Below are 10,016 nucleotides of genomic sequence, written 5' to 3'. Positions count from 1 at the left end.
GAAAGGGCAGTCTTGGGCCTTCAGTAGTATCCGCTGCTCTCTCATTAAGATGTGTGGTTCGCTCCTTGTTTTGTTGACAACCTTGACGGCCATGAAAGTGTTTCTTTCGGGGAATGATGCCAAGACCACCTCAAGAAAACAAATAGGAAATAATCACTGACAGCGACCAGAGGGGAAAATCATATACATTTATTGCATGAGGGATTTATCAATAGGCCGCTTTCAAATTGTGCAAGATTTGTGTGTTTTTAAAGAAAAAATGGGTAAATCGCACATTAGCGAGCATGATATTGGGCCACGTTTCACATTCCGATATCGCGCTTGGTTATGTGTAGGTAGCCTAAGGCTAGTTCCACACATAGCAGCATCTACATGAAAAGAGATGAAAATCATGCTGAAACAACATAAGTTGACATGAAGCAGAGTTACAATCCGCACCATAAATCAATTTACACAATACAGTTTTTTCCGTGAGCATAAGGCCTCCTGCAGCGGGCCGACTTACATTGCGAAATCCAGAGCGGGATTCCACCTACGGATTTCACAGCAAATCCAGCCCTTAGCATGTTATGGCAAAACGCGATTTCCTGCCCATGAGAGGAAATTAATTGCGATTTTCGCAGGAAAGAAATCACAGCTTTCTGCGATTTGCTGCAGGCTACGCACGGCCGGCTTCCATTGAAGTTAATGAAAAAAGTCATCCATCATGCAAGCCATTCCGCAATCATCATTGTGGAATAGCCACAGGAGCCGTGTCATCGCCATAGCGACAGTGTGGCATCCTCTCAACTGCGCATGCTCCGGGCGGTACATTCGCAGCAGAGAAGGCCGCGTCATTGCCCTAGCGATGGCGCAGTGTTCCATGTACTGCGGATGTGCCACCGGGGACATTGGCAGCGAAAGAGAAGATGCCAGATCGGTAACCTAGGGTCACCATATGAGCTGCGGATATATGGGTCATTGCTAAACGACGGCATGGGAAATACAAACACGTCCTGCAAGGCTTTATTATCATAGCTGCTATAGTACAAGACCCCTACAGGGATATAAAAAGTGTAAAAAAGAAAATATAAAAATATTGTGAAAAACTAACAAATCATGTAAAACAAAAAAAAACCTCTTTTTTGTGTTCTTTACCTTATTTGTATAAATTTAAAAAAACGTAAAACCCCACATATTTGGTATCATCATATCTGTAACAACCCGTACAATTAATTTGAACACATTATTTATCCTGCACAGCAAAAAACAATAAAAAAAACTACAAAACAGAGGCATAATGCTTTTTTTCAACATTTTGCCTCCCAAAAATCACAATAAAAGTGATCAAAAAAGCCGTATGTACCCCAAAATGGTACCAATAAAGACTACAGCTTGTCACACAAAAAACCCTCACAGAGCTCCGTCCACAGAAAAATAAAAAAGTTATAGGACTTTCAATGCAGCGATGTGGGAAACAAATTTCCAAAAAAGAGTTTTTACTGTGGAAAAGTAGAAAAACCCAAAACAATCATAAGAATTTTGGTATAATTGTAATCGTACCGACCTGCAGAGAAAATGTATCATGTTATTTATGCTGCATGATTAGCGCTGTAAAAAACACATAAAACGAGCAATGACAGAATTGATGGGTTTTCTCTCCCTGCTATCAAAAAACATTTCTAAAGTTGTACAATATAGTATATTTACCCAAAAATGGCACCAATGAAAACTACAGTTCGCTTTGCAAAAAACAACCCCTCAAGCGGCCATGTCGACAGAACAATAAAAAGTTATGGCTTTTGAAAAGTGGAGATAAAAGTCCCCCCAAATCATTGCGTTCTTATGCCCAAAATTGGCCGTATCCTTAAGGGGTTAAAGCAGCGATTATGGGTGACCGTCGTTCACACATCAGAGTCTTTCATCAGTATTTTGTGAGGCAAAAATGGAAAGTCCAAAGGAAGTAGAATGGGAAGATTTACATTTTGGCTTAAAAATACTAATGTAAAATCCCCCCGTGTGAAGGAGCCCTCGCTGCGCCCCAACCTGAAAATACAAAGTTCTGGAACTTACCTTGCTGAAGCTTCCTCTGCCCAAGATCTGTAGGGCGGTGAAGCGACTGATATCAAAGCTGTGGTGTGGTGGTACGAGGTCCTGGCTGGTGCCCGGTCTTGGCCCCTCATCCTTAGGCTCATCCTCTCCGCTCCTCCTCTTCTTTATTTCCGTGAGTCCACTCACGCTGTCATCTTCTCTCTTTCTCTTTTCTCCAACTCCTCCGTGTCCATTGGACGCCATTATTCACAGTCTTGTACTCTTCAATCCAACCACTGCCGTCGTCAGTTGAAAGGAAATGGCAGTTGGCCGAGTGAAGGTCAAAGGTCAGGGAAGCTGCCAGTACTTTGCTTGCCAGTACCCTGCTCTGCCATATACACAGTGATGTGGGCACCATGAGTGATGGTCTAGTGCCCAATGAAACAGGGAAATTCATAGCTGGTTCTTCTAGTGCCACATTATTAATAGATGGGGTAGGGATGGCACTTCATTTCAGGGTTGGCAGCGGTGCCCATAGTTCATCAGAACTTCTGGAGTTTTAGAAAACTTGTAGTTGTGTGGAAATTTAAATGAACAGGGTGGAGAAATAACCCATAAATTGTACTACTGAGAGGGATAATAATGCCTGTGAGGGTCATTTTCTGCTCTATTCAATAAGTGTTCATCATCCAGATACATGATGTGTATTTCCATAGGTTACAATGGGCAGCGCCCTCGCCAGCGCAGATCTGGGTGTAGCGAGTGGAGATGCTTCTATGGAGGTCACAGAGGGATTCATCCACAATGGGGGTTTATAGTGAGGTATGAAATGTTAGAAAGGGGTCATATAGAAATGTTAGGAGGGTCTTATAAACAAGCAGTGGTGGTGAGAATTACTGTTGGGGGCTGTAAATTGGCACAGTAATGTGCATACGGCATTATAAGACTTTATTTAGATTGAGTCAATAAAGACTACTATATTAGACAAGTTTGTGAGTCCAATCTGAAGTCTGGGAGAAGGAGAGGTTGTGTACAAGATATCGCCAGGTTTTGGGCCTCGAAAGAAGAGCGTGTAGCGTAATACGCTCACTTCTGCACAGTGAATGAGTGTATTTAACACTTTCGCCTGTTCAGAAATGGAGCGTATTTGCGCAGGCACCACTCGTTCGCACAAGCCGGAGGAATCACCGCACCTGATATAAAAGGATACATTGCCTAACATGGTGGCTGTGATTGCAGGTATGCGCTGCACTAAGTGCATTTCCGTGCGGGCAGATATGCGTGCTTCCACACCTCCCATAGACCTCTGTGGGGCTTTTTGGTTCGCAAACATGCACAAGATAAGGCAGGTCCTATTATTTTGCACCCACAGAAAAACAGGAGCAAAAAAAGAAAAGAAAGGGGGTAAAAAGCCCATTGAAATCAATGGGTTCCATTCTCCACGTATCACACTCATCTGTTTAAGCCCTTATATAAGGAGACCATACATCTTCATTTAGGTCAGACAGTCCCGCTTTGTGACCTTTTGTCCAGCTTTCCCAGGGTCGGGACATGGGGTCACCATTTCAAGACGTGGGATCCCCATTAAAGTGATTAGCAGCCAGGGTGCTGCAGCTACACAGCTGGTAATCACTGACTGGCACCGCTGCCAGATACAAACACTGATGGCAGTGTGTGCATCTGGGATCCTCTTCCGCTACTCCCCTAACTTCCAGGGAGTGCTAACACTGGAAGCCTTGGGAGCAGATAAGGGGGAGTGCCGCATAGTGACAAATCAGATGCAAGTACGAGGCTAATTTCTAGATTTTGACTGCCTTTTGCATGAAGAAATGCTGCAGAATTTGCTCCCCATCTTTTTTTAAATGGCTTTGTACTTTTTACAACAAAGGAGGTAAAAAAAAAAAAGAAAAAAATCATACGTTGTGATAAGCCACGCCCCTGATCACACCCCTTTGACCCTGAGAAAATCTGGTCACCCTACATGCCTACTGTGAAGCTTCTTAAGCCCCAATGCAAAATCTGTGACAAGGCTCCCAGCTATGTCATTTATGACAGTGGTCTCATGTGGCATAAAGGGATCATTTGGTTCCCCTCATGTCTCCAAGACCAAGTGCAAACTCTGTACCCCCTGTAGCTTGGATATGAAGATTCACATTTGCAATATCCAAGGGGTTGGACAAAAATATGGAAACACTGTACACAGTGCATACCTTAAATTACATGGAATTATAAAATGATGGTTCCATTCTTAGATCTGATGTTGAAAGGTAATAATGAAACAGGGAGAATTGAAATGGAATTATATAGAAAACCAACGTCTGGTAACACGATTCTACATGCCACTAGTGGGCATCCTAATAACACAGTAAGGGCTTATTCAGACTACGGTATATCGGCCAGGTTTTCATGCCCGGCCGATATACGGTGTCCCTCTCTGCAGGGGAAGGAGGCTAGAAGAGCCGGGAGCAGTGCACTGAGCTCACGCCCCTTCTCTGCCTCTTGACGCTATTTGCAATGGGAGGGGGCAGGACGCAGGCAGAGCTGAGACCTGGAACTTAGCTCTGCCCCCACCCCTGAAGTCGCCCTTAAAGTGATACCCACAAGGGAATTTATAAGGGCAAAAAGACTTTGTAGTGACCCAGTAAGTTATGACGCAGAAAAAAAAAAAGAAATATACCGTAGGTTGCAAGACCAAGGATACAAATAATCTATCTTTAACAGAACTGGTAAAAAAGTAGATATGATGGAAAGGGAAAAACTACTGGAGAATAAGAAAGGAATTCTGTCTTGGAAAAAGAGAAAGGGCTCAGTGTTCCCAACAGCCTACATACAACCGTGATTTTATAACATCAAAAAAGCTTTTTTTATATAGGTTCTTGCTAATCTTAAAACAAGATGAGATTATAAATGATAATCAATGTTTGTGGCGAAGAGAAATCAAAATGTAGGTAACATTCTATCACCCAGGTTATATGTATCAAATATAGAAAACATCTCACTGGTTGACATTTAAGGGTTTGTTTAGATGTGGGAACTCTTGTTGCAGTGTGTGGCATTTGGGTTTGAGAAAGGAGAGATTTACCAATAGTGAAGGGATAAAGAGTCTAAAATTAATAGCTTCATAAACTGTAGTTGTGAAAATATAGTATTTGTCATTACATGTACTACGTGTGGGATATACTATGTGGGATGCATTACGAGAAAGATCAGGACATGCATTGCAAAACATGGGAGACAGATGAAAAATTCCAACCCGAGTGGCTCAGGAGCGGCCGGACATTTCTTGGAGGTACACTCAGGTAACATGGAGAGTTTGGCATTTTTTTTGGCATTGAAAAGGTTAATAGTCCCAGAAAGTGCAGAATAAGTAAAGAGATGGTCCCTAATAGAGAAGCCTATTGGATTCTAACACTGAGCACCAGATTCCCAGCAGGAATGAATACAAAGACAGATTTCATATATATTTTTTAAATTCGTCCAATTTTTACATGAAATTAAATATTCTTTGAAAGACCCATGAAATTCATTGCAGCTAGAGCTGGTCATGTGATGAAATAGACTGGAATGAATTGAATATGATAAAAAGAACGAATAAATGCTAAATAAAATATATAGAGATAAACAATATGGAAAAACAAAATCCGGTATTTAAATTTAATAATAATAATAATAATTAAATAATTCAAAAACCAAGTTTTTCTATGACAACATAGTAGGAGACTTGAGACCGGGTAAAAAATGTCACCTCCTAAATAGGGAAAAGGATCTGAGAATAACTGTTCCAATAGAAAGATGCTTGTTCTCTTTCAGACAAGCAAAACAAGCTACTAATTGTGCTAAAATATTAGAAACTCACTTAATAGTTTTAACAAGATGGTATTTTACACCCTTACGAGTAAGAAATAGACGCTTCATTCCAGACGCCCTATGTTGGAGAGGCTGTGGACAAGAGGGATACCTTTTGCATATATTCTGGTCATGCCCGCTAATTTCATCTTCATCTTTTATTCTCCACGATAAATACATTTTCAGAAACTAGTATCCCAAAGCTCCCGGGTACAGCCCTCCTTCCTCTAGATTTATAAATAAATAAACCTATGGCTGCACAGCCAATAAACAGCAAGCTGCAATGTCCTGTGTTCTCTGACACCTTTCTATCAGACCCAATATTTTTCAGCAATTTTACCTACAGTAGCTGCTCTGTAGATCAGACTATATAGGCAAGCCTTCACTCGCAACCTGCATCAGGAGGCCTTTGCCATTCATGATCCTGTTGGAGATTCATTAGCTGTCCTTCTTTAGACCATTTTTGATAGGTACTAGGCATTACATACTGGGAACACCCCACTGGGCCTGCCATTTTGGACATTCTGTGACATTCTATTCATGAATGAATAGCTAAGGGCTATCTGCCATTGGCTGAGCGCTCCGCCAATATCTAAGCAGTAGCTGCTATTGGCTGAAGCCCTCAGCCAATCTGCACAGCCCTTTCAGGAGGCGGGGATTTTTAAATCCCCGTCTGCTGAAAGAGTTCAGTAGCAGTGCCGGGGAGCCATCCGGAGGACGCGGCTGACAGCAGGAGAGGTGAGTAACTTTATTATTATTTTTTTAACCACTTTTTTATGATTATCGGGGAAGGGCTTATATTTCAAGCCCTTCTCCGATAATCATTCTGCAGGGCTTGTCAGAAACCACTGCTTTCAATGGGATCGGCAGCAGTGCCGATACCATTGAAAGCATTGGGATAGCATGCCGTGGACTTCTGCCGCAGCTGTCACAGCTGTGGCAGAAGTCCGCGACATTCTCCATATCTTTTCAATGGGGCTAGCGCTGCTGCCACTGGCCCCATTAAAAAGACTGTCTCTCGCACTGCTCTGTGAGAGTTTTCACTTACTCTCGTAGCACAGTGGAGAAAAAAACGCCGGTGGGTGGGAACCCTTAGAATTGAGGAAAAAAATTCCATCTTGGTTTCATCAGACCAGGGAATCTTGTTTCTCACAGTCCAAGAGTCCTTCAGATGCTTTTTGGTAAACTCCAGGTGGCTTTCATTTGTCTTTTAATGAGGAGAGATTTCTTTCTGTCTACTCTGCCATAAAGCCCAGATTGGTGGAGTGCTGCAGTGATGGCTGACCTTCTGGAAGTTTTCCCCATTTGCACATCGGATCTTTGGAGCTCAGCCAAAGTGAGCATAGGATTCTTGATCACCTCTTACCAGGACCCTTCTCCCCCGATTACTTAGTTTGGTGAATTTGCAGCTCTAAGAAGAGTCCTGGTTGTTCCAAACGTTTTCCATTTAAGAATTATGGCAGCCGCTGTGCTATTGGGAATGTTCAGTGCAGATTTTTTTTTAGTGGCCTTCTCCAGACCTGTGTCCACACAATCCTGTCTCTGAGTTCTACAAGCAGTTATTTTCTACTCATGGCTTATACGATGCATATCAGAGCCTCGTATTGGCTCTGATATGCATCATGAGCTGTGAGACCTTATATAGACAGGGGGTGTCTTTTACTTTGCGCAAGGCAACAACATAACAAAATGTAATAATGGTGAAAGAGTCTGAATGCTTTTCAAATGCATTTCTCAGCTGTTCACAGTGGCCATTGTCAGGTGATCATCAATGTTATTCACTGTCAGTGGTTTTAGTGTTATAGCTGATCAATGTATGCTGTACTTCTCTTTCATAAGTAGGTACATTTTAGGTCTTTGAGGAAGGTGGGTGACAAACATTATTGTAGGTATTATGGAAGCCATATTAGTTGTCACTCGTATCTTCATATCTTACAAAAGTAGGTGTCAAATTTGTTTTTAAAGTTCTATTCAGCCATTTCATAATGACACAAAAGATCAACTAAAACTTATTCTGAAGCACAAAGGTTCTTTGAGGTCTATATGGTAAGCCAACATTGGCAAACATACCCCGGTTTTAACTCTGATTGTCGTCTCACAGCCGAGTATGGGACAGAGATGGTGCAGGCCTTCATTAGTGCCTCCAGTACCTCATCACGGAGCATGCTGACTCTCACAGCAATCATGGAGAAATAGGTTATCTTGTCAGATCTCCTTTTAGCATAGAAGCCATCAGGAAGAACCTTGTACCAAGGAGGAAATCAACATCAAATATACTGTATTTATGAAAATATCACACATTAGATTATCATATACTCCCCCTGTTGTACAGTGTGCCACATTCATCAATAATGCAAGATCTGGAACAGCACATACACCACGTGGGCTGGTGTCACATCATCTGCGCCGGAAATTCCCCTTATCAGTCTTAACGTCACTTACAATCTTGTTAACGCTGGCAGATGTGTTCAACTCTGTGCTAAAATATGCCCTCCTATAGTAGAACCAAGTCAGCCTATAAACATATAGTTCTTCCTTTGTCAATCAGAAAGCTGAGCTACTGGTAGCTCAGCAATGATGCATTTGGTAACCCTGGTCCTTCTGAGTCAAGAGGACCTAACGTGGTCGAGCGCGTCATCGGGACTCAAGAATGCTGAGGAAAAAAGATCAGGTAACGCGCCCATTACCTGAGTGAACACATGATTCTGGAGGAGGCTGAATGAGCAGCTTCGTGGGCTAGGCAATGAGTAGTGGGAGGCACCCACAGAAAATCCATAATGGTGCTACATAGACTGAGGCTCATCAACACAAAGGGACTGGAGTGGACTTCAATGCAGTCAAGAAATGTCAAAAGAGGTACACAGACATTATCCTGGCTGGTGTAGTTAAAGGCTCATTGGCCCTGTGGCAGATTTTCAGCTTGGAGACAGCGGGGAGCATTTACATAAGTCTTTATAACATGGTGGGCTTAGATACAGTGTATCAACACTAGCACACATCTAAATAATGTGGTCACAAAATAATAGATACCAGTTCTATACAGTCATAGTGAGTACCGTGCAGTTACCTCCAGTGACTCATATTCCTCTGACTAGTGGTGTTCACTTTTGCCTTTCTTCTCTATTTGGGCCCAAGACTGCCATGGCAATTTTTTTCTAGCTGTAATTCATTTCTACACCCTCTAACCATCCTGCTGCTCCTCCTGCTCCTCTCAATGACATCTACATAGCAATAGTACCTCCCTTTCGCCCCAACAAAGCTAATAGTACCCCCATAAGGTATTGGTGACACCATTGTATACTAGTAGGTAATATCGCCACCTTTGTGCCCCCCATAATGTAACAGTGCAACCATAAAGCAATAATGCCTCCTTGTGTCCTTATAATGTAATAGTTCCCCTACAAAGTAAAAGTGTTCCTTTGTGCCCCCATAATGTAATAGTGCTCCCTTTTTTGACCCATAAGGTAATAGTGATCCCTTTATGCCCCATGTAGTGGCCTAGAGTTGGGGTAGGTGTATGTCTGTCTTGCATAAACTGTTTTGTGTACATGTGTCTTATGCACGTGCTAATAAACTGTCTTATGTCTTGTCGCCCCATTCCCCCCCTTAATCTGTGAGTTGTAGTTAGTCTTGCAAGGAGGGAGGAGTTAGAGGAAAGCAGGGGGGGGGGGGGGGAGAGGGAGAGAAGAGAGTCGAGATGTAGTCGGTGGAGGTTGGTGGAGTCCTGGGCCGTCTGTGTGTTCTAGAAATAGGGTCATGGGGAAGTAACCAGACTCTCACTGGACTTTCTACTGACTCGAAAGTGGAGGAGCCTACACTGCCATGGAGACCTCAAGGAGTAGAGTACTAAAAAGGAAAGAGAACTTGTGGACATTTTGTTTCTTTTTGGTTGGCACTGCTACAAAACGTTTAGGTAGAAAAGGGATTTTTTTTTCTTCTTAAACTAATAAGAAATAAATAATCCTAGTATAGAAATATATATTTCACTTGTTGTTTGCTGGGACTCTAGAAATTTAATTTTATGTAAAGATAAAATTTTGCACCCTTTTCTGTCTTAGTGTTAGAGCCAGTGTGGAATAATGTTTTGGGCTTTGGGGAGAAGAACAATTATGGGCCCCATAGCGAATGCTGAAGTATCCCGGTATCTCGGTTCAGCACAA

Source organism: Eleutherodactylus coqui, chromosome 3 (assembly GCF_035609145.1).
Source record: "Eleutherodactylus coqui strain aEleCoq1 chromosome 3, aEleCoq1.hap1, whole genome shotgun sequence".
NCBI lineage: Eukaryota > Metazoa > Chordata > Amphibia > Anura > Eleutherodactylidae > Eleutherodactylus > Eleutherodactylus coqui.
Note: the sequence above shows the minus strand (reverse complement) of the source record.